Below are 25,566 nucleotides of genomic sequence, written 5' to 3' on the forward strand. Positions count from 1 at the left end.
CAATAGAAAAAATAACAGCATTTGCCTCATGTACAATAACACTGGGAATGTTTGATGATTGAATCAAAGTCGTTAGAAAAGAATAACAGTAAAGACAGCATAATGTACTCACTTAGACTATGATAAAATGTTTGCATCCCTTACAATCCTGTAATCATAAGGTGGTTGGGAAGCTATTACAAGTATTTATTTTTTGGTTGAGTTTAGTTTATGAACAGCATTGAAACAGGTCCTTCGGCCCACCAAATCCACGCCAACCAGTAATCAATGGTACACCAGCTCTATCCTACACACTGGGGACTAGTTACAAAAGCCAATTAACCTACAAACCTGCACATCTTTGGAATGTAGGAGGAGACCGGTGCACCCAGAGAAAGCTAACGTGGGGTTTTCAGGGTTTTTTTATTATATAATAATGTTTTCTACAAGAATATCACAAGAATTCTACAAGAAAAAGACAATTGGAACTTGGTATTGACCATTTCAAGATATTTTAGATCTACATAATTAATACTTGCCTAAATATGTTAATTGCCAATGAGGAAGCATTTGTTGTGACAAAATGAAACAATGGGCCAGATTGTGCAGGCTTTTACGAATATTTCCAAATGGAAATCCTGGCCATCAGCTGTTGAATCTAAAGTCCCAGCCTTTCACACGTGCATTGAAAAATATTGTACTCTAAGACTTATTAACAGATTTGGAAGGATTAATTCATCAGTTTACCCCATAGCTGGATTCCACGTGAAGTCCAGTGACAGAGCACAATCTTAATGGGATTCTCCAATATTACAGCAGGAAATTGCCTCTCAGATCCTGTGCTAAGTCTGACATGGTACAGAATCACAGAACACATCAACTATACTGAAGATTGCAGGGAAAAGATTTAGGAGGCAATAGGAAAAAGCAAATTACTTTTTTTTAAATTTTGTTTCATTTCAATGTTTGTGTGGTTTGATTTTTTTTATGATCTTATAATTTCTATTTTTTAATCACTTCCTTCCATCCATTGAAGACATTTAAAAATCAATGACAGCTTTTAAAGCAGGCATAGACTAGCCGCTGCAGATTGCTGGTCATAAATGATTCTACGAATATACGAGTCCTGGTAACATCCTTGTAAATCTTCTCCGAGATTTGGCAACTCCGCACAACCTCAAACCTACTTGATGTGAAAACCCAATGTATAGGAACACACTATTCAGTTACAATTGAATACATTTTTTATTTTTTAAATAATATATTTTATTAGAAGCATAATCAAAACACATTTTGTATATCAATTACATATTGTTAATAGATGGGATTCCAACTATCAAAGCAATAGGGGCCTCATTTATCAATTGTATATTAACTCGGCTTCTATTTGTTTATTTTTTTAAATATAGATAGGGAGAGAGAAGGAAAAAAAAAACAATAAAAAAGAATAGAATAATTTACCAATAATACAACTTTGGAGATAGGTCCATAGATTATAAAACATAACTATTCATCTAATCCTGGGTTCAAGCTTCAGTCAGACTTCTGTGCCGGACCAATTTACCCTTTCAAATAATCAATAAATGCTGAATTGTATCGTATATACAACCCACAAAAAGAAAATGTTTGTTTGTTTAACTAGATTGCAATTCCTTGGTTTATCTCCACCAACCACTCCCCATTTTATATATGGGAAGGAACTGCAGATACTGGTTTACACTGAAGATAGAGACAAAATGTTGGAGTAACTCAGCGCATCAGACAGCATCTGAATGAATAGAAAAAGACTAGGCGACATTTTGGGTTGAAACCCTTCTTCAGACTGAGAGTCAGGGGGGAGGGAAACTAGAGGTATGGCATGTTCCCATACAAGCACATACGACACAACTACCCTTTCACTTCTTCTTCCCTTCCCAGAGACCCAAGCAATTTTTCCAGGTGAAGCAGCAATTCACATGCTCTTCTAGTCAAGTGTGTGCCTTCAGTGCTCATAATACGGATTCCTTTACGATGGAGATACTAAATGCAGTTCGGTGATCACTTTGTGTGGCATCTGCACTCGGTCTGTAATCCCCGTCCCACTTAGGAAACCTGAACGGAAACCTCTGGTGACCTTGTGCCCCGCCCAAGGTTTCCGTGAGGTTCCCGGAGGTTTTGGTCACTCTCCCTAATGGCCAAAAGTGTTTTCTGCGTAGTCGAGGCTTCTTCTATGTTCCTGTGATTATTTCAACAAAATCAAAACCGGCCTCGACTAAAAATAGGTTGCCGTTTGGTCGTAGCCAGTGGAGTGGGGTCGCTATTTACTTACAGGCAGTCGAAGACAATCTCCTTCGCTGACCGGCCATTTTGATTGGCTCATTGGAGTTTTCAGAAAAGATCCTATAGGATCTTTGGTTTTCAGGAGCTAGAAGATCCGCAAGAAGGTAAAATGCCCGCTAACTTTATTAAACTTCTTAAAACAGTCTCCACTCCTCCTCCTCCCCCCCTCCCCCCCGTAGGATCCTGTAGGATCTTTGGTCAGTAGATGCAGCTCACACTTCGGTCGAGGCTTTCCAGGCGAGTGACCAAAACCTCTGGCGACTCATGGAAACCTTGGTTGGGGCGCAAGGTCACCAGAGGTTTCCGTTCAGGTTTCTTAAGGGGCATAAGAGCGACCCTGGCTACCTGTTGCCTGCCACATCAATTCTCCATCCCAACCTATCTGTCTGTGGCCTCTTGGACTGCGACACCAACGCAGGTTTTAATAATAATAATAATTTTATTTATAGAGCACTTTAAAAACAAACATAGCTGCAACAAAGTGCTGTACATCACTAATCATTGACAAAAAAGTTAATACACACCAAAAATAACAATCAAAAGAAATAGTAGGAAAAGACATGTAAAATAAAGAAACATCAAAAACACCACAAACAGAAGCAAAGCCTCAGGCATGGTCAAAAGCCAGGGAGTACAAATGCGTTTTAACACTGGATTTGAAGATGGACAGTGAGGGGGCCTGTCTGATGTGCAGCGGCAGGGTGTTCCAGAGTGCCGGAGCAGCAACAGAGAAGGCTCTATCCCCTCTGAGCCTCCGACTAGACCTCGGTACCTCCAGGAGCAGCTGACCAGCTGACCTGAGGGACCGGGCAGGAGCGTATGGGTGGGGCAGCTCAGAGAGGTAAGGCGGGGCGAGCCCATTCAGAGATTTAAAAACATGTTTTGTGGAATAATACATCACATTTCAAGTGGGAACATTCTTAGGCTTCTGGATTCAATATTAAATTATCCAAGTTCAGGTTAATTACTTTCTCACAAAGAATCACCAAGCCTTAATCACAAAACTGGCCATTTCCGCTATGTCATACAGGCATGATAGAAGCTCATCCTTTCCTCATTAATACCACCTAACCTGCTGAAACTCCAGTAATACAAGGGCAGCACAGTGGCTCAGCTGGTAGAACTGCTACATCACAGTGCCAGACACCCAGGCTCAATCCTGACCTTGAGTGCAATTGGAGTGGAGTTTGCACATTCTCCTTGTGACTGCGTGCGTTTCCTCCAGATGCTCCGGTTTCATCCCACATTCCAAAGATGAGCAGGTTTGTAGGTTAATTAGCCTCCGTAAAATGGCCTCAAAGCATTGGGAATGGATAAGAAAGTGGGATAACATAGAACTAGTGTGAACAGATGTTTAATGGTTGGCATGGACTTGGGAGGGGGGGGGGGGGGGGGGGGGGGGGGGGGTCGAAGGGCCCGTTTCCAGGCTGTATCTCCAAAACTAAAATCTATGATCCAATAATTCCAAAATCCCAAGAATTCAACATCTGATCAGCAGGTGATGTTGGCCGTGTTCCCTTTACAACCCAGGGCCCCATTTTCTGCACTCCATTCAAACTTACCTGTTCCATGGAAATTTTAATCATAATACCATGTAATACTTAAACAAAAATTACAAATATATCTTGGAGTATTAACAAGGATAACAACCAATAGTCCAGAACAATTCAGTCTTGTCTGAAGAAGGGTCTCGACCAGAAACGCCACCCATTCCTTCTTCCGCTGAGTTACTCCAGCATTTTGTGTCTACCTGGTCCAGAACATTTGTTAGTCCAGCACCAAAGAGCTTTGCAGAACAGATTATCGGAGTTCTATTGTATTAGCAACACATTAGACAGATGAAGAAGCCCCAATATGATTGTCGCATTAACCTATCTGACCATACTGACCATGACAATCCTGGCCTTCCCTGTTACAAATCTGCCCTTTGTCCTATCCGTCTTTCCTGCCATGTTTTCTGGAACTTAAAACAACCTTTTTTATCTTCCTTTTGCAGTTCCACCAAAGAATCTTCAGTCTGAAATGTGAACTCTGCCCAGTGTGGCAGAGTGTTTCCAGAATTTTCTGTTTTATTTAGTATATCCAATATCTGTAAATTTTCGACTGAAATTTCTAAATATTATCTTGAATGCACTCAAGGCCTGAAAAAGGAGAGAATACCACACCACCACTCCTGGTGTGAAAATCCTACCTTGCATGTCCCCTGAAATTACCTGCCTCTCACCTTAAAGCTATGTGGTTGACATTTCTACACTGGTAAAAAAAAGCTGACAATCTAACCCATGTAGTCCTCTCATATGTTTATATACTTCAGCCACATCCCCTCAGCCTACAGTGAAAACAATCAAAGTTTGTCCAAGTAATGCCAAGAACAATATTAACAATTTACAACCAATCAATTCATTGAATCTTTGAAGCTTTATTTTGGTTGCAAGCTGGTATGGGAACACAACTACACAAATATTCAAGTGAACAGCCAGATACATGATTTCTTCCAATTTACCACTTCATGCTGATGTGCTGGCTGTGGCAACAAAGTTACAAAAATAAGAAATTTTGGAGTAACTTCAAAACAGCAAATATTGCCAGCCTCACCATTGCAAGAAATTCTACACTCATTTCTTTAACAACTAAAATTGCACACATTTACCAAATTAATGAATAACTCACAACATATTTAATAGACAATAGATAATAGACAATAGACAATAGGTGCAGGAGTAGGTTATTATGCCCTTCGAGCCAGCACCGCCATTCAATGTGATCATGGCTGATCATCTCTAATCAGTACCCCGTTCCTGCCTTCTCCCCATATCCGCTGACTCCGCTATTTTTAAGAGCCCTATCTAGCTCTCTTGAAAGCATCCAGAGAACCTGCCTCCACCAGGGTGATGGAGTAGAATATGCAATAATAACAGCATCGTTTTAAATTCCCTTTGGTAATTTCATCAATTTGTGCAGGATTTCTATAATACTTATAATTTCTATAATTTCAAATGTTTCCTAAATTAATTCTGATTTCAGACTTCAAGTTTCCTTACAAGCCCAAAGGAGAAACTATTTACAATGATAAACAGAAGCTGCGCATATGGAGTCCTGTTGGAATGGTTAAAATATTCCTGGGTTCTGCTAAAAATGGATTATGATTCCCAGAGGAAAGAACAAATAAAAATCATAAAGTGCCAATTCACTTTTCATCTTAGTTTCAGAACACACCCGTGATTTTGTAACGAGTACTTAACATGTCCAATTATACTTCATGAAATTATCCAGATCTTGTAAAATGAATTACAATGCTGGAGTCTGAAAGAAAAAAAATTTCTCAAAAATGGTTATTACTTGAATATAAATTAATAGACAATGTTGCAGTTTAATCATAAAACAAATGCTTTCAAATCCCAAAATGCCACGTTCAAATTGCTGCTGTGTAATTAATTTAAGTGCGCTACTTATCACAAAGTTACACATATATAAATTCACTACCCATGAGTGTCTCCACTGAGGTATATTAGATTGTCTGGAGGATTTGAATTTTCATTATTTTGCCACACTAAATTACGAGAGCATTGAATACGTAAGATATGACATGAAATTTCAAGGCTAGATCAAAAGATCCAGAGTATCAGTTCTGGTTGTACTATTCCATAATCTTTTGCTCAAACTCATATAAAATACTCTTTGACATTCAAAGAATAAAAAGTGACATTTAGAATGAAACGACTCTTTTCGAATACCAAATATAAATTAGTGAGGAACATTTTCATTTTGTTAGATCAGAGTACAGTAATGGTAATAAATATTAGACAAATAACAGATGTTAAAAAGGTACAATGATTTTTGATGTGACTGTTATTCAGTATTATTAATTAAATCAATCAAACACTATGGGACAGCATAAATTTTAACGGTTTATTTCTCCAGAGAAAATTAGTGCAACAGCAAAAGAACGTCTTCTTGGCACTCACTGAACAAATCTTCTATTTCAGATTAACTCACAGGATCCAAACATCATTACCACCAGGGGCGCCGTACGATGGCAGCTCTGCCGGCAGTCTGTTTGTTTTTTCATCTTTTTATTTTATTTTTGGTGTTTGTTAAAAGCTTGTTTTAATGTTCTTCGGTTTGTCTAATGTGGGGGGAGAGGGAGGGGATCGGGGGAAACTTTTTTTCAGGTTCTCACCTTGCGGAGATGCGATTGATTTTCGCATCGCATACTCCAGGCGCTCTGCGGCCTTCCATCGATGGAGCTGGAGGCCTCCTAGGACTGTTGTGAGCCCCACCGAGGGGTGCGGACTTAACATCGGAGCTGATCCCTTGCCTGGGATCACTCCAACCGCAGCCTGCGGACTTACTATCAAGAGCTCGCAGTCTCGGGAGAGGCCGAGTCGGGAGCTCCAACATCGCGAAAGGTTCGACCGGCCCCGATGCGAGGTTCGATCATCCAGCGCGGGGTAGCTGACATCCCCCCGATTCAGGAGCCGATTGCCTCGACGCGGAGGGCCCAAACACCGCCGGCTACGGGAGTCAAGATGGTCCCATCAACGGAGGGCTCGAGGCCCCCGACCGCAGGAGAACAAAGGGAAGACACTTGAACTTTATTTTTCCTTCCATCACACTGAGGAATGTGTAGGAGTCACTGTGGTGGATGTTCATGTTAAAATGTGTTTAGGGTGATCCATTGCTTTTATTTGTATGACTGACTTGGCAAATAAAATTCCACGTATGTTGCAAAACATTGCAAATAAAGTATTATTCTGTTGCAACTCTGATCATTGCCCAGGCTGAGAATTTATTGTCCATCCCTAATTGCCCTTAAACCGAGTGGATTACCAAGCCATTTGAGAGGGCAGTTAAAGGTCATTCACATGTGTTTGGAGCCATATTGAGGGAAGGCCAGGTAGCAATGGAAGATTCCCTTCCCGGGAAGACAAGTCCAACACATTGGTAGCTTCTGGTCAACATCATGGCTTCTACCTTTTCATTCTGATTTATTCAGATACATGTGCTGCCTTTAGCTTTGAACGTGTGCCTGCATATTAATGGATACTGGAAATACCATGCAACACCATCCACCATGTGTATAAACAAATTAGGTGAACAGGGTTGCAGAAAAGGGGGCATCCTCTCCAGAAGTCTGGCAAGATCCAAGATTAATCCAAATCTATAAAAAAATTATAACTAGGGAATCATCATTTGCAATTCTGAGAAGAATTCATTGGCACTCAGCAAAGACTGAAAATAATCTCACATTTCCTGCATCAATATTAGAATAAAAAATGTAATTCACACAGACATCTTTAAAAAAAACCTCTTTGAGTTCAACATCCTACACCCAACACAAATGACATTTAAATAATGCTTGCTAATATTCAAATTATGTGCAAACTCAACATTAAACAATTCTGAGCTTAGAGCATTCCTGCCTCACCTTGATTTTATTTGTAGAATTAAACAAGTCAGAATAACCCTCGGCAGAGCACACAAGCCATTGCTAATTGACTACAAACTCCCCTTCTGTTTGCCAACATTCAAAGAAAAAGATTAAACACACCTGTATTACATCCCACTAACTACATAAATACAAGTCATGTGACACCACTGTGCAGGAGGTCCTTGGCTTGCTAGAACCAGTTTCTAAAAGCAGCTAAATTACCATCCAAAACCAGTTGGATGTTTATGTAAAGTAAAAATTGGGGCGTGTTTGCAGTCAATGGAACAGATGGCATGTTAACTTATCAGGCTGAAATTAACTGTATTTCTTGGAAGTATTAAAGCAAAATTACATGGTCATGTGTACACTGTGATAATGGTGAAATTCGCTGTAAGTGTAGGAGTATTCTAACAAATGGGGTGAAATACAAAGTGTTTGCAACTACCTGAATGACAATGATTAGGTTGAAGTGATAATTATGGAGAGCCAATGCTTATATTTAGATGCATATCATAAATATCTTTTTTTTTAGATAAATACTAGAGTACTGCAGCTAAAATTGAAATGCTGCGTGCAGTTCTGGTTGTCTGCTATAGGAAGAATAGGCAGAAAAGATTCAACAGGATGGTACAAGGACTTAAAGGCTTCAGTTATAAGGAAACATGGATAGGCTGGGACTTTATCTCCTGGAAGCTGAAAGGTATACAAAATCATGTGAGGGGAATTATCAGTCTTTTTCCCAGGGTAGAAGAGTCCAGACTAGAGAGCATCGGTTTAAGATGAGGGGAAAGATTTAAAAGAGATCCTAAGGGCAATTTCTTCATGCAGAAGGTCATATATATATGGAATGAACTCACAGCGGAAGCCTCAGAGTTAGATACAATGGTGGCACTTAAGAGACATTTAGAAAGGTATATGCATAAGAGATTAAGAGGGATGTAGTCCAAACACAGGCAAATGGGAATAGCTTAGTTATAAAACCTGGCCAATATAGACAAGTTCGGCAGAAGTGCGTGTTCACGTGCTGTATGACTCCATTGAAAATACACTCCCAAACTGAACCAAAATTAAAAAGACAAAAGTTCAAGTCCTGGGAACATGTATTAGAACTGTAAAAACTATTCACTCATTTTTGGGATGTCGACTTTGTTTGCCAAGTCAGAATTATTACCTATTCCTAAATATCATAGAAACATAGAAAATAGTGCAGGAGGAGGCCATTCAGCCCTTCGAGCCAGCACCGCCATTCATTGTGATCATGGCTGATCATCCCCAATCAATAACCCGTGCCTGCCTTCACCCCATATCCCTCGACTCCACTAGTCCCGAGGGCTCTATCTAATTCACTCTTAAATCCATCCAGTGATTTGGCCTCCACTGCCCTCTGTGGCAGGGAATTCCACAAATTCACAACCCTCTGGGTAAAAGTTTTTTCTCACCTCAGTCTTAAATAGCCTCCCCTTTATTCTAAGACTGTGGCTCCTGGTTCTGGACTCGACCAACATTAGGAACATTTTTCCTGCATCTAGCTTGTCCAGTCCTTTTATAAGTTTCTATAAGATCCCCCTCATCCTTCTAAACTCCAGTGAATACAAGCCTAGTCTTTTCAATCTTTCCTCGTATGACAGTCCCCCCCATCCCAGGGATCAATCTTGTGAACCTATGCTGCACTGCCTCAATCACAAGGATGTCCTTCCTCAAATTAGGAGACCAAAACTGTACGCAATACTCCAGATGTGGTATTACCAGAGCCCTATACAACTGCAGAAGAATCTCTCTATTCCTATACTGAAATCCTCTTGTTATGAAGGCCAACATTCCATTAGCTTTCTTCACTGCCTGCTGTACCTGCACGCCAACTTTCAGTGACCGGTGTACAAGGACACCCAGGTCTTGCTGTACCTCCCCCTTACCTAACCCCATTGAGATAATAATCTGCCCCCTTGTTTTTGCCACCAAAGTGGATAACCTCACATTTATCTATATTATATTGCATCTGCCATGCATCCACCCACTCACTCAACCTGTCCAGGTCACCCTGCAACCTCCCAACACCTCTTCACAGTTCACACTGCCACCCAGCTTTGTGTCATCTGCAAACTTGCTAGTGTTGCTCCTAATTCCCTCTTCCAAATCATTAATATATATGGTAAACAGTTGCGGCCCCAACACCAAGCCTTGCGGCACTCCACTTGCCACTGCCTGCCATTCTGAAAAGGATCCGTTCACTCCTACTCTTTGCTTCCTGTCTGCCAACCAATTTTCTATCCACGTCAACACCTTACCCCCAATACCATGTGCTCTAATTTTGGTCACCAGTCTCCCGTGGGGGACTTTATCAAAGGCTTTCTGAAAGTCTAGATACACTACATCCACTGGCTCTCCTTCATCCATTTTACTTGTCACATCCTCAAAAAATTCCAGAAGATTAGTCAAGCATGATTTTCCTTTCATAAATCCATGCTGACTTGGACTAATCTTTTTACTGCTATCCAAATGCCCCATTATTACCTCTTTAATAATTGACTCCAGCATCTTTCCCACCACCGAAGTCAGGCTAACTGGTCTGTAATTCCCCATTTTCACTCCCACTCCTTTCTTGAAAAGTGAGATAACATTAGCTATCCTCCAATCCACAGGAACTGATTCTGAATCTATTGAACATTGGAAAATGATCACCAATTCATCCACTATTTCTTGAGCCACCTCCCTGAAGACCCTGGGATGCAGACCATCAGGCCCAGGGGATTTATCATCCTTCAGTCCCATTAGCCTACCCAATACTATTTCTCGCCTAATGAAATTTTATTTCAGTTCCTCTACCCCATTAGATCCTCTGTCCTCCAGTACATCTGGGAGATTGTTTGTGTCTTCCTTAGTGAATGTAATGTTAAAATTGTACAAGGCATTGGTGAGCCCAAATCTGGAGTATGGTGTACAATTTTGGTTGCCCAATTATAGGAAGGATGTCAACAAAATAGAGAGAGTACAGAGGAGATTTACTAGAATGTTGCCTGGGTTTCAACAACTAAGTTACAGAGATAGGTTGAATAAGTTAGGTCTTTATTCTCTGGAGCGCAGAAGGTTAAGGGGGAGGGGACTTGATAGAGGTCTTTAAAATGATGAGAGGGATAGACAGAGTTGATGTGGACAGGCTTTTCCCTTTGGGAATAGCGAAGATTCAAACAAGAGGACGACTTCAGAATTAAGGGACAGAGGTTTAGGGGTAACATGAGGGGGAACTTCTTTACTCAGAGAGTGGTAGCGGTGTGGAATGAGCTTCCAGTGGAAGTGGTGGAGGCAGGTTCGTTGGTATCATTTAAAAATAAATTGGATAGGCATATGGATGAGAAGGGAATGGAGGGTTATGGTATGAGTTGAGGCAGGTGGGACTAAGGGAAAAAAAGTTGTGTCGGCACGGACTTGTAGGGCCGAGATGGCCTGTTTCCGTGCTGTAATTGTTATATGGTCATATGGTTATTAGATCCGAAGTACCCGTTCAACTCTTCTGCCATTTCCTTGATATCCATAATAATTTCACCCGTGTCTGCCTTCAACGGGCCCACATTTGACTTTGCTACTCTTTTTCCCTTAACATAACTAAATAAGCTTTTACTATCATTCTTTATATTCCTGGTTAGCTTCCCTTCATACTTCATCTTTTCAGCCCGTATTGGCCGTTTTGTTTCCTTCTGTTGTCCTATGAAAGTTTCCCAATCCTCTGGGTTCTGGCTACTTTTTGCTGTGTTATACATCTTTTCTTTTAGTTTTATTCTATCCCTAACTTCTCTTGTCAGCCACAGTTGCCTCCTACTCCCCTTAGAATATTTCTTCCTTTTTGGAATGAAATGATCCTGTGTCTTCCAGATTATGCCCAGAAATTCCTGCCATTGCTGTTCCACTATCATTCCTGCTAGGATTCCTTTCCAGTCCACCATGGCCAGCTCCTCTCTCATGCCTTCATAGTCCTCTTTGTTCAACTGCATCACTGACACTTCCAATTTAACCTTCCCCTTCTCAAATTGCAGGTTAAAACTAATCGTATTTTGATTACTACCTCCAAATGGTTCCTTTACCTCGAGTTCTCTTATCAAATATGGTTCATTGGACAAGATTAAAGCCAGAATTGCCTTTTCTCTGGTCGGCTCCATTACAAGCTGCTCTAAGAATCCATCTCGGAGGCATTCTACAAACTCTCTTTCTTGGGGTCCTGAACCAACCTGATTTTCCCAGTCTACCTGCATAATGAAATCCCCCATCACCACAGTGGCATTACCTTTGTTACATGCCAGTTTTAACTCCTGCTGCAACTTACACCCTATATGGCTACTATTTGGGGGTCTGTAGATAACACCAATTAGTGTCGTCTTGCCTTTGCAATTCCTCAACTCAATTCACAGTGACTGTACCTCGTCAGTCCCAATGCTTTCCGTCGCAAGGGACTGAATTCCATCCCTCACCAGCAGAACTACCCCCCTCCTCTGCCCACCCTGCCTGTCCTTTCTATAGGAGTTATAACCCTGAATATTAAGTTCCCAGACCCGATCCTCCTGCAGCCACACTATCCTCACAATGTCATATCTACCAACCTCTACCTGAGCCTCATCTACTTTACTTCTTATACTTCACGCATTCAAATACAGTACTTTTAAATCCTTACGCATCTCACCTTTCACATCGATCCCTACTACACTTGGCCATATTCTCCTATCCCTTTGTGAGCTTTCTTTCCCGTTAATTCTGGGGTCATTAACTATCCCTTTACTCCCTTTCCCTTTAACTCTGTCCTTGACTATCCCATGTGACACCCCACCCGTGTAGCAGTGGCAAACCTGCCTGCCAGAATGCCGGTCCCCCACCTGTTAAGGTGCAATCCGTCCCTTTTGTACAGTTCCCCCTTACTCCAAAACAAATCCCAGTGGTCTAAGAATCTAAATCCCTGCCCCCTGCACCAGTTCCTCAGCCACACATTCAGGTCCTGTATCTCCCTGTTCCTGCTCTTGCCAGCACGAGGAACTGGAAGTAAACCGGAGATAACAACCCTGGAGGTCCTGACTTTCAGCATTTTTCCGAGCGCTCTAAAGTCACGCTTCAGAATATTCATCCCCTTATTTCCGACATTGTTTGCGCCAACATGCACTACAACTTCCGGCTGTTCACCTTCGCCCTTGAGGATTTTCTGCACTCTGTCCGTGACATCCTGGATCCTGGCACCAGGGAGGCAGCACACCATCCTCGAATCCCGTCTGTTGCTGCAGAAACCCCTGTCCGTACCTCTCACAATGGAGTCTCCAACTACCACGGTGTTGCCTGACGTCAGCCTCTTTCCTATGGTGGTAGTGGGACAATACATCAGCCCATCTTGCAGAGCTGCTACCTCACAGCTCCAGTAACCCTAGGTTCAACCTTAGCCTCCGGGGAATTCCAGAGTGGAATTTGCACATTCTACATGTGAATTGTGTGGGTTAGTAGGTTAATTGGCCACAATAAATTCCCCATTGTGTAGATGAGAGGTAGAATGTGGAGAGGGGCAGTGGGGCAAATGAAAGGACGTACATGATGGGTGGCAAACACTCAGTGGACCGAAGGCCCGTCTCCATGTTGCATGACTCTATAGTGCCTAGTCACTTTATTGAGTCATACAACGTGGAATCAGGCCCTTCGGCCCAACTTGCCCCAGACCACCAACATGCCTCATCTAAACTAATCCCACCAGCCCACACTTGGCCCATAACCCTCTAATCCTATCCTATCCATGTACCTGTCTAAATGGTATATATTATGATAGTACCTGCCTCAACAACCTCCTCTGGCAGTTCGTTCCATATACCCACCATCATGTATCTATACACTGTAAATGGATCGATTGTAATCATTATTGTCTTTCTGCTGACTGGTTAGCATACAAAAAAAGCTTTTCAATGTACCTCAGTACACGTGACAATAAACTATACTGAACTTTGTGTAAAAAGGTTAGCCTTCAGGTTCCTATTAAAGTTTTCCTCCCTCACCTTAAACCTATGTCTTCTGGTTCTCAATTACCCCACTGTGGGCAAAAAGTTCTGTGCATTTACCCAATCTATTTCTCTCATGATCTTATACCCCTCATCCTCCTGCACTCCTGAGGAATAAAGCCCTAACCTGCTTAACCTCTCCCTACACCTCAGGCCCTCGAGTCCTGGCAACATCTTGATAAATCTTTGCTGCAGTCCTTCCAGCTTGACAACATCTTTCCAATAACATAGGGATCAAAACTGAACACAATACTCCAAACATAGTCTCACCAATGTCTTATACAACTGTAGCATAACCTCCCAACTTCTATACCTTCTTGAACCACTGCACCATGCAGTGAATCTGTTACCACAAAGTTGTTGTGCATTACATTTCAGTGGCAAGATTCAGTGATAAGGGAAAGCGATGCATTTCCAAGTAAGGGCGGTGTGCAAGTGTGATGAGAATGTCCGGTGGTGGCAGTCCCATGTGGCAGTTGCCCCATCATTCTTGACTGCAACACGTTACAAATGAAATTTAACATTGTGCAGTTATCGGCAAACATCTCAGTCCTGCATTTAAGATGAAAAGAAACTCACTGACAAAGCAACTGAAAATGGTTGTGCCTGGGACACTAACCCAAGGAACTTGTGCAGCAATGTCCCAGAATTGATTTCCAGCAGCCATAACCGCATCCCTCTGCACGATACAAATCAAACTCCAACTAACTCAGCACTGACCACGCACCCCCACCTCTTCTCAACTGAATTCCAGACCTGCAGACGGCTATTAGCAAGGACAGGCGACAACATGTTCTCAACAGCAATTCTTGCAAGGCTGCATTCTCAGCCTCTTACTATACCCCCTATACACTCACAACTGTGCAGCAAAATTCTGCTTCAGATCGATTTACAAATTTGCTTATGACATCACCATCGTGGGCCAGATTTCAAACTATGATGAGACAAAGTACACGAAGGAGATAGAGAGCTTAGACATGTCAAGACAATAGCTCTTCAATGTCATCCACACAAAATAGCTCGTTATTGACCTCGGGAAGTGGGTGGAGTACATGCCAGTCTACATCAATGGTGCAGGAATGGAGATAGTCAAGAGCTCAAGTTCCTAGGTGTAAATATCACCAACAATTTGTCCTGGTCCAAACACAATAATGTGATAGCCAAGAAAACACACCAACACCTCGACTTCCTCAGAAGACCAAGAAAATTTGGAATGCCTCCAATGACACATATAGATGCAACATGGAACGCATCCTAACAGCCCAGCACATCACTTAAACCAGCCTCCCCCTTCTTTTCAATAACTCTAAACACACTTCACACTGCTTCAGGAAAGCAGACAACATAATGTAGGATCTCTCACACCTGGCCATCACCTCTTCTCCCCCTTCCATTAGGCAGAAGATACAAAAGCTTGAAAGCATGTACCACCAAATTCAAGGTGGTTGCATCTGCTGTCAAACTGTTGTGGCAGTAGGTGAAATAAAATTGGCACAGTCATTACAAAGGCAGGAGTTAACAATCAACCTCTCAAAGCACTCATCACAATGGACATTAGTGCCACTGGTCAGTGATTTTAAAGGCATGTCAGTCACATTGCTCATCTTGGCACTGCTATCATGGGTGTCCTTATAAAGCAGGTAGGGACCTTGGACCATAGTGGTGAGAGATTGGAGATATCCTTTTTCTTTTTTTTGTATGGTTTAGCCAGCTGGTACGTTCGAGTTGGCCATACTATACAACTTCAGCAACACATTACATGGATAAAGCGGCTTAATCTGATTTTAACTGCTGCTTAATGGGCACATTATTTCACACTATCAGGGAAATTCTGTTTGTTCCACCTTCACCTGTTATCTCAACTAACCTATTACTAACCTATCTTTCTCAGTTCTCAGAAAGGGCCTGGACTTTTAACTGTTTCTTCTTCAACTAATGTTGCCTGACGTTGAGTTTTCCAACTTTTTTTATGCTGCTATTACCAGAAAAGGTGATGTTGGGGGAAATAGTTATAAGATTCTCATCAATCAGGTTGGTTCAGGACCCCAAGAAAGAGAGTTTGTAGAGTGCCTCCGAGATGGATTCTTAGAGCAGCTTGTAATGGAGCCGACCAGAGAAAGGCAATTCTGGATTTAGTGTTGTCCAATGAACCAAATTTGATAAGAGAACTCAAGGTAAAGGAACCGCTTGGAGGTAGTGATCATAATATGATTAGTTTTAATCTGCGATTTGAGAAGGAGAAGGTTAAATCGGAAGTGGCAGTGATGCAGCTGAACAAAGGGGATTATGAAGGCATGAGAGAGGAGCTGGCCATGGTAGACTGGAAAGGGATACCAGCAGGAATGACGGTGGAACAGCAATGGCTGGAATTTCTGGGCATAGTCCGGAAGACACAGGATCATTTCATTCCAAAAAGGAAGAAAGATTCTAAGGGGAGTAGGAGGCAACTGTGGCTGACAAGAGAAGTTAGGGATAGAATAAAACTAATAGAAAAGATGTATAACACAGCAAAGAGTAGCCGGAAGCCAGAGGGTTGGGAAACTTTCATAGGACAACAGAAGGAAACAAAAACGGGCAATGTGGGCTGAAAAGATGAAGTACGAAGGGAAGCTGGCCAGGAATATAAAGAAGGACAGTAAAAGCTTCTTTAGATATGTTAAGGGAAAAAGAGTAGCAAAGTCAAATGTGGGTCCCTTGAAGGCAGACACGGGTGAAATTATTATGGGGAACAAGGAAATGGCAGAAGAGTTGAACAGGTACTTCGGATCTGTCTTCACTAAGGAAGACACAAACAATCTCCCAGAAGTACTGGAGGACAGAGGATCTAAGGGGGTCGAGGAACTGAAAGAAATTTTCATTTGGCGAAAAATAGTATTGCGTAGGCTAATAAGACAGAAGGATGATAAATCTCCTGGGCTGGATGGTCTGCATCCCAGGGTCCTCGGGGAGGTGGCTCTAGAGACAGTGGATGCATTGGTGATCATTTTCCAATGTTCAATAGATTCAGGATCAGTTCCTGTGGATTGGAGGATAGCTAATGTTATCCCACTTTTCAAGAAAGGTGCGAGAGAGAGAAAACAGGGGAATTACAGACCAGTTAGCCTGACTTCGGTAGTGGAAAAGATGCTGGAGTCAATTATTAAAGAGGTAATGATGGGGCATTTGGATAACAGTAAAAGGATTAGTCCAAGTCAGCATTGATTTATGAAAGGAAAATCATACTTAACTAATCTTCTGGAATTTTTTGAGGATGTGACAAGTAACATGGATGAAGGGGAGCCAGTGGATGTAGTGTATCTCGACTTTCAGAAAGCCTTTGGTAAGGACCCACACGGGAGACTGGTGACTAAAATGAGAGTGCATGGTATTGGGGTAGGGTGTTGATGTGGATAGAAAATTGGTTGGCACGCAGGAAGCAAAGAGTAGGAGTGAACGGGTCCTTTTCAGAATGGCAGGCAGCGGTGAGTGGAGTGCTGCAAGGCTCGGTGTTGGGGCCGCAACTGCTTACCATATATTAATGATTTGGAAGAGGGAATTAGGAGCAATACTAGCTCCTAATGACTTGTGTCATCCACAAGTTTGCGGATGACACAAAGCTGGGTGGCAGTGTGAATTGTGAAGAGGATGTTAGGAGGTTGCAGGGTGACCTGGGCAGGTTGAGTGAGTGGGCAGATGTGTGGCAGATGCAGTATAATATTGATAAATGTGAGGTTATCCACTTTGGTGTTAAAAACAAGGGGGCAGATTTATCTCAATGGGGTTAGGTTAGGTAAGGGGGAGGTACAGCGAGACCTGGGTGTCCTTGTACACCGGTCACTGAAAGTTGGTGTGCAGGTACAGCAGGCAGTGAAGAAAGCTAATGGAATGTTGGCCGTCATAACAAGAGGATTTCAGTATAGGAGTAGAAAGGTTCTTCTGCAGTTGTATTGGGCTCTGGTAAGACCACATCTGGAGTATTGCGTACAGTTTGTCTCCTAATTTGAGGAAGGACAGCCTTGTGATCCCAGTGCAGTGTAGGCTCACGAGATTGATCCCTGGGATGGCAGGACTGTCATATGAGGAAAGATTGAAAAGACTAGGCTTGTATTCACTGGTGTTTAGAAGGATGAGGGGCATCTTATACAAACATATAAAATTATAAAAGGACTGGACAAACTAGATGCAGGAAAAATGTTCGCAATGTTGGGCGAGTCCAAAACCAGGGACCACAGTCATAGAATAAAGACTGAGGTGAGAAAAAAGTTTTTCACCCAGAGAGTTGTGAATTTGTGGAATCCCTGCTACAGAGGGCAGTGGAGGCCAAATCACTGGATGGATTTAAGAGAAAGTTTGATAGAGCTCTAGGGGCTAGTGGAATCAAGGGATGTGGGGAGAAGGCAGGCAAGGGTTATTGATTGGGGACGATCAGCCATGATTGCAATGAATGGCGGTGCTGGCTCGAAGGGCCGAATGGGGTCCTCCTGCACCTATTTTCTATGTTTCTATGTGTCCTCCTCGGACACGGGCATTGCTCAGCCTTAAATACTAACTCAGGTACCGACCCCGTGACTAGTGCCTCCCACACCAAGACGCCACCCTCTAGTGCCGATGGTTCGTTGTGCCCATGGATTGCCACTAGGTGCTGCCACATGAACCCCCCAGAACCAGAGGCACCGAACCGGATGGGACGCGGCACGATGCGGCCCAAACGCGTAGATACAATCCCACACCCCGGGGGCTTGCTCGGTTCGGAAGAATCTCCGGGAGCCCGGGACGGCAGACGCCCGCGATGGGCCGGTTCAACCGCATGGTCTGGCTCGCTCAGGTCCAAGTAGACCAGTTTCAAACGAGCCACAGACACAGTTTGACACCAGCCTCCCATGTCTAAATCAAATGTAGTAGGCCCATGCCGCAGCAGGCGAAAGGGATCTTCATACGGGCGCTGCAAGGGCGACCTGTGGGAGTCACGGCGAAGAAAACGTAGGGGCAGCCCATCAGCGGCAGATGGGAAGGGACCCCTTCATGGGACGACGTTGGGATGGGAGACAGAGCTCAACTCTCTCCCGCAGGCGGATCAGCACTGATGACGGGGGTTCCTGGGACCCATCAGTAGCAGGGACAAACTCCCCGGGGACGGTGAGTGGAGCACCATATACAAAGGACGATGACAGATGAATCCCCAACACGACCCATGGCAACTCGTCCACCCACCCAGGGCCTGTGAGACGAGCCTTCAGACAGCGGTGGAACCGCTTCACCAACCCATTTGACTGGGGATGGTACGCTGTCGCGTGGTGGATCTGCATCTCCAACAGGCGGGCCATGGGCCAGATATGAACTGGGTGCCCCAGTCGGAAGTCATGTGAAGTGGAACCCCAAAGCGTGCAATCCAAGTTGCCACGAGGGCACGAGCGAGTTGAAGTGTCCGTGAGTGGGATGGCATCCGGCCACCATGTAAAATGGTCGACCACTGTAAGCGGGTGTGAAACACCCTGGGACAGAGGCACTGGCCCCACGATGTCCACGTGATCGAACCGCCGGCGTGGCACTGTGAAGTCTTGAACAGGCACCCGGACATGTCGATGCACCTTTGATGTCTGGCACGGGATGCATGCCCGGGCCCAGCAAGCGACCTGCTTCCGAAGTCCGTGCCACATAAACTTTGTGGCCACCATAGCGACCTTGACCCAGATGGATGGGTGGGCCAGCCCAGGGATCACCTCAAAGATGCGACGGCACCAGGCCGCCCGAACGATAGGCCTTGGCTGACCCGTAGATATGTCACAGAGGATGGAACCCGAGGGATCGAACGGCACGTCCTCAAGCACCAAGCCAGAGATCGCGGTGCGGTACGCCGGCATCTCATCCTCCGCCAGCTGGGCCGCCACCAAGGCGGAGTAATCTATTCCCGAGGCCGGGTTAAGCACGGCTGCAATTGCTGGACGGAACAAAGTATCCGCCACGAGGTTGCATTTCCCGGCGATGTCCCAGACATCCTTTGTATACTCCGAAATGGCCACCAGCTGGTGCTGCTGACGGGCGGACCAAGGATCCGAAACCTTCGCGAAAGCAAACGCGAATCCAGAGGGGAGCAATATATGCTGATCTCTGCCCCGGTGTCCACTATGAATCTGAGCCCCGAGCGTCGGTCCCAGACATAGTCAATGGATCCTGCCGGCCGCCACGGTGACTATCGGCGGCTGGCGCTGCCGTTTCTCGGAAACGAACATGGCTGGCGGCATTCAGTTCTTTTAATTTTTAAGAAAGATGGGCTTTTATGTCAATTGACTGTCCTCGATCACAGCTTTTGTGTTAAGTCAATGGAAAAGCAATTAGATGCAACAAGATGCTAATTTCAGTATGAAAATGACCATAACTTTGTTACTGTTTTACTGTGTTACTGTTTTAATGTTCTTTTTACAAACCATGTTCTCGGGGTATCTAAATCTAAATTTTATTAGTTATTTAAGTTGTGACATCGGATGGAAGCTGCATACCCAAATCTTGTTGCACTTATGTGCGGCATGGACTTGTAGGGCCGAGATGGCCTGTTTCCGTGCTGTAATTGTTATATGGTTATAAGATATTATTATTAACCATATAAACCATATAACAATTACAGCACGGAAACAGGCCATCTCGGCCCTACAAGTCCATGCCGAACAATTTTTTTTCCCCTTAGTCCCACCTGCCTGCACTCGTACCATAACCCTCCATTCCCTTCTCATCCATATGCCTATCCAATTTATTTTTAAATGATACCAATGAACCTGCCTCCACCACTTCCACTGGGAGCTCATTCCACACCGCCACCACTCTCTGCGTAAAGAAGTTCCCCCTCATATTACCCCTAAACTTCTGTCCCTTAATTCTGAAGTCATGTCCTCTTGTTTGAATCTTCCCTATTCTCAAAGGGAAAAGCTTGTCCACATCAACTCTGTCTATCCCTCTCATCATTTTAAAGACCTCTATCAGGTCCCCCCTTAACCTTCTGCGCTCCAGAGAATAAAGACCTAACTTATTCAACCTATCTCTGTAACTTAGTTGTTGAAACCCAGGCAACATTCTAGTAAATCTCCTCTGTACTCTCTCTATTTTGTTGACATCCTTCCTATAATTTGGCGACCAAAATTGTACCCCATACTCCAGATTTGGTCTCACCAATGCCTTGTACAATTTTAACATTACATCCCAGCTTCTATACTCAATGCTCTGATTTATAAAGGCTAGCATACCAAAAGCTTTCTTTACCACGCTATCTATATGAGATTCCACCTTCAAGGAACTATGCACGGTTATACCCAGATCCCTCTGTTCAACTGTATTCTTCAATTCCCTACCATTTACCATGTACGTCCTATTTTGATTTGTCCTGCCAAGATGTAGCACCTCACATTTATCAGCATTAAACTCCATCTGCCATCTTTCAGCCCATTTTTCCAAATGGCCTAAATCACTCTGTAGACTTTGGAAATCCTCTTCATTATCCACAACACCCCCTATCTTGGTATCATCTGCATACTTACTAATCCAATTTACCACACCTTCATCCAGATCATTGATGTACATGACAAACAACAAAGGACCCAACACAGATCCCTGAGGCACCCCACTAGTCACCTGCCTCCAACCCGATAAACAGCCATCCACCATTACCCTCTGGCTTCTCCCATTCAGCCACTGTTGAATCCATCTTGCTATTCCTGCATTTATACCCAACAGTTGAACCTTCTTAACCAACCTTCCATGAGGAACCTTGTCAATTTTGAAACAGTAATTCACGCCTTTATTTCATCTCGGCTGGATTACTGTAATGCGCTCTACACTGGAGTCTCGCGAGCTTCGTTGGCTCGTCTCCAGTTGGTCCAAAATGCTGCCGCTCGCCTTTTAACCGGAACTCGAAAGAGGGAGCACATTACGCCAATTTTGGCCTCCCTTCACTGGCTTCCAGTGCACTTTCGAGTTCATTTTAAAATTCTTTTATTTGTTTTTAAATCTTTGAATGGCCTCGCCCCGCCTTACCTCTCTGAGCTGCTCCACCTATATGCTCCTACCCGGTGCCTCAGGTCAGCGGATCAGCTGCTCCTTGAGGTACCAAGGTCTAAGCGGAAGCTCAGAGGGGATAGAGCCTTTTCTGTTGCTGCACCGGCACTCTGGAACACCTTGCCGCTGCAGATCAGACAGGCCCCTTCACTGTCCATCTTTAAATCCTCCCTAAAAACGCACTTTTATTCACTGGCTTTCGACACTGGCTGAGACATTGTTCCTGTTTTAGTGCTTTTAATGTCTTTTAATTTTTTACTGTTTTTATAGTCCTGTCGTCTTAATGATTTTAGTAATTTGTGATAACTTTTTGTGATTTCCCATGTACAGCACTTTGTGGTAACTGATGTTGCCTAAAAGTGCTTTATAAATAAAGTTATTATTATTATTATTATTATAAAGGCCTTACTAAAGTCCATATAGACAACATCCACTGCTTTACCCTCGTCAATTTCCCTAGTAACCTCTTCAAAAAATTCAAGAAGATTAGTCAAACATGACCTTCCAGGCACAAATCCATGTTGACTGTTCCTAATCAGACCCTGTTTATCTAGATGCTTATATATATTGTCTCTAAGTATCTTTTCCATTAATTTGCCCACCACTGAAGTCAAACTAACAGGTCTATAATTGCTAGGTTTACTCTTAAAACCCTTTTTAAACAATGGAACAACATGCGCAGTACGCCAATCCTCGGGGACTATTCCCGTTTCTAATGACATTTGAAATATTTCTGTCATAGCCCCGGCTATTTCTACACTAACTTCCCTCAATGTCCTAGGGAATATCCTGTCAGGACCTGGAGACTTATCCACTTTTATATTTTTTCAAAGTGTCAGTACTTCTTTTACTTTGAACCTCATAGTAGCCATAGCTACTCTACTAGTTTCCCTTACCTCACATAATTCATGGATTAGTAAGTATGCAGATGATACCAAGATATTAATTTTTTTTTTTTTTTTTTTTTTTTTTTTTTTTTTAATACTGAAGATGCGAAAGTGAATTGGGTATCAAATTAAAGTCATTTTTATGCTTTATTTGATTGGATCAATTACAGGCTTGATTTTTTTAAATCTCAAAATTTTGTAACATTCCTATAAATATCATCGAAACAGTTGCTTCAGTTCACCCAGTCCACAACGATCATCAATAACCCATTCATACTGGTTCTATATTATTCCACTTTCTCATCCTCTCCTTACACACTATGAGCAATTTACTGAGACCAATTAACCTACAAAACCACATGTCTTTGGGAGGAGGAAAACTGAGCACCTTGAGGAAAGCCACCTGGTCATAGGAAGAATGTGCAAACTCCACACAGACAGCACCAGAGGTCAGGATCGATCCTGGGTCTCTGGCGCTGTGAGGGAGCAACTCTACCGCTGCACCTCTATGATGTTACTTGGCACTACTAATACTTTGCAGCCCATTCACAAAGAGAGTTCACGAACACCTCTATTTCCGCAGCCATTTGAAGAGGTTCAGCATTTTGCCCAACTCTCCACCGAAGTTTTACAGGAGTATAATGGAAAGCATTTTGACTGGCTGCATCAGACTGGCTCAGAAACCTGAACGCTCAAGAATGAAGGAGGTTGCAGAAAGTGATAGAAACATAGAAACATAGAAATTAGGTGCAGGAGTAGGCCATTCGGCCCTTCGAGCCTGCACCGCCATTCAATATGATCATGGCTGATCATCCAACTCAGTATCCCGTACCTGCCTTCTCTCCATACCCCCTGATCCCCTTAGCCAGAAGGGCCACATCTAACTCCCTCTTAAATATAGCCAATGAACTGGCATCAACTACCCTCTGTGGCAGAGAGTTCCAGAGATTCACCACTCTGTGTGAAAAAAGTTCTTCTCATCTCGGTTTTAAAGGATTTCCCCCTTATCCTTAAGCTGTGACCCCTTGTCCTGGACTTCCCCAACATCGGGAACAATCTTCCTGCATCTAGCCTGTCCAATCCCTTAAGAATTTTGTAAGTTTCTATAAGATCCCCTCTCAATCTCCTAAATTCTAGAGAGTATAAACCAAGTCTATCCAGTCTTTCTTCATAAGACAGTCCTGACATCCCAGGAATCAGTCTGGTGAACCTTCTCTGCACTCCCTCTATGGCAATAATGTCCTTCCTCATATTTGGAGACCAAAACTGTATGCAATACTCCAGGTGTGGTCTCACCAAGACCCTGTACAACTGCAGTAGAACCTCCCTGCTCCTATACTCAAACCCTTTTGCAATGAAAGCTAACATACTATTCGCTTTCTTTACTGCCTGCTGCACCTGCATGCCTACCTTCAATGACTGGTGTACCATGACACCCAGGTCTCGCTGCATCTCCCCCTTTCCCAATCAGTGATGGATATTGCTGGTCCAACATGGGTACTGACTCCCCATCATCAAAGGGATCTGCTGGAAGTACTGCCAGGAAGGCAGCTCATTTCATCAAAGACACATACCATCCTAGTTAAGCCCTCTTCTCACTGATACCATCAGGAAGACGGTTCAAGAGCCTGAGAACCATTACTTCCAGGTTCATGAACAGCTTCTTCCCATTGACCAACATTTTCTTGAACCATCCTGCACAGCCTTACTTGAGCACCATACCATTACAGAATTTGTACTACTATGGTTGCTCTGCATATTTGGGGGTGGGGGGGGGGGGGGGGGGGGGGGGGGGGTGGGGTGGGTGCATTATAATAGTCTGGTTTACTGAGAATACCTGATATTTTATTGTATATTTATTTGTTGTTGTTTTTCTTGCATCTGTTGTGCCTGTAAAGCTAAGCAAGTAGGAATTTCATTGTTCTGGTATATATCCAGTGCCTATAACAAATAAACACTCATGAAACTCTTCTTCCACCACATTTTCCAATTTACTAGATGAAGTAGTAATTGGTGGTGTCAGATTTTTCCTTACTTCTCATGACTGACAATAGGTGCAGGAGTAGGCCGTTTGGCCCTTCGAGTCAACACCGCCATTCAATGTGATCATGGCTGATCATCCCCAATCAGTACCCCGTTCCTACCTTCTCCCCATATCCCCCGACTCAGCTATCTTTAAGAGCCCTATATAGCTCTCTCTTGAAAGCATCCAGAGAGTACTGCAGTACATTATTGAGTGGATGTTAATCCATTACTGCTTTGGGAAAACCATAGGCCTTTAGCATTGTGCAGAGATAGATGTCAGAACTCACTTGCTATCTCCATTACACCAGCCATTCGATATTATAGAAGTGACCCAAAAAATTGTCAAACAATGGTAAAGTTAATGGTGCTGGATAATTCCAGCCAAAAGTGTGTTCCAGTTCTGTCTCTTCTCTTCCAATCACTGGGGTTTGCCCCACTGTAGTGGAATTGCCCCCTTCCTGTTAGCTTGTCCACTATCATTATGAACATATGCCAAAAAAAATAGAGAGGAATTTAGTGAACACTAGAAAAAAAAACATCTGCCTGCAGTGCATCAACAATACATTGCTCAAGAAAAATTATGCAAGCAATTATAATAAAGTAGTCCTGAATGTCAAACGATGGAGTAATAGAACGATCTCATGAAAGACTCAGAAAATAGTTGTCATTAGAACTAAACTGAATCTTAACATGTACTTAATGTGTATTCCAAAATTAGTGAAACTAAAAAATACAAAATATCTTGATCATTGACCCATACAATTACAAATTATCCAAAGTTGAAATGTATAACTTTGATCATCCATTTGTAAGTTACCAAACATTTTTTTCAATTTTTAAAATAACTACTCATGCATTGATTACATAAAGCACTTGAGGCCATAGTGCA

At 43.2% G+C, this 25,566-nt stretch overlaps 1 protein-coding gene across 1 annotated transcript in view; it reads right to left on the bottom strand.

The window, feature by feature from the left end:
* mnat1 (MNAT1 component of CDK activating kinase) overlaps positions 1-25,566 on the bottom strand; it is a 105,116-nt gene that overhangs the window by 78,808 nt on the left and 742 nt on the right. The gene's annotated exons all lie outside the window — the stretch shown is intronic.

The sequence above is a fragment of the Leucoraja erinacea genome, chromosome 9 (assembly GCF_028641065.1).
Source record: "Leucoraja erinacea ecotype New England chromosome 9, Leri_hhj_1, whole genome shotgun sequence".
In the NCBI taxonomy this organism is placed as follows: Eukaryota; Metazoa; Chordata; class Chondrichthyes; order Rajiformes; family Rajidae; genus Leucoraja; species Leucoraja erinaceus.